Source organism: Desmodus rotundus, chromosome 8 (assembly GCF_022682495.2).
Source record: "Desmodus rotundus isolate HL8 chromosome 8, HLdesRot8A.1, whole genome shotgun sequence".
In the NCBI taxonomy this organism is placed as follows: domain Eukaryota; kingdom Metazoa; phylum Chordata; class Mammalia; order Chiroptera; family Phyllostomidae; genus Desmodus; species Desmodus rotundus.
The window spans coordinates 17,744,403-17,745,281 of record NC_071394.1 but is presented as its reverse complement, the minus strand read 5'-3'; the positions used below and the strand labels follow the sequence as shown (position 1 = coordinate 17,745,281).

Below are 879 nucleotides of genomic sequence, written 5' to 3'. Positions count from 1 at the left end.
TGTATCTGAATGTTATCCATTGGGAATAATGACAAGATCACCATCTAGTGGCAGCCACCATAAATTACAGACCCGTGGGCCCCGGAAAACTGGAAAGGCTTGGGGAATATCAAGCGCCTGCTCGGTTTAATATACATCCTGTAGATGTGCAAAACAAAGATGTGTTTAAGTAGACCCAAGAGTCGTGTCATCAGTTATCAACTCAACACAGCACCACCATTCCATTCTCAAGGGAGCAATTTGTGTTTGTTAAACTATTTTTGAAAGACAAACACATACTTGAGGAAGGAAATAGGAGGTAAACTTCATCACAACATACAGATGTAATATGGAGCATGTATGCAAGTGGCCATGTATTTTAAACTGATAAGAACAGATACTACACTTGATCTTAGCCAAAAGGCCGAGAAGCGATGTGGCCATGTATTTTAGAGTAAAAATAAGGCACATGGGTTCCAGATTTAGCTGGTTTATTTCTATATCTCAGTTCTGAAAGTGTCGAACTGTGGGGCCTTAGGCAAGTTATTTCATCTCAAATAATTTAAATTAATTTTAATGTTCATATATTTGTAAATAGTACTGGTTATATGAAGATAATACAATCTAATAAATAATGAAGAAGAGACAGAAAGCACCCAAAAATATTATTTCTCTATTATTGCTTCTATGCTATTACCAATTTTGCAAATAAAGCAATCACAATAATAATATGTATTTATTACCAAAATTATAATAATATATGTGATCTTTTACATGTTGATTCTTATAAAGATTTAATTAATCTCATTCTTTGATTACCAATTAGTTTATTATTTAGAATTTATTGTTTAAGTTATATTTTATTGATTATGCTACACAGTTTTCCCAAATTTTCCTCCT

The 879-nt window shown here is 32.5% G+C and overlaps 1 pseudogene; it reads right to left on the bottom strand.

Moving 5' to 3' along the window:
* Positions 1–235: 235 nt before the first annotated feature.
* On the bottom strand, positions 236–415 carry LOC128781561 (U2 spliceosomal RNA; annotated as a pseudogene).
* Positions 416–879: the final 464 nt, after the last annotated feature.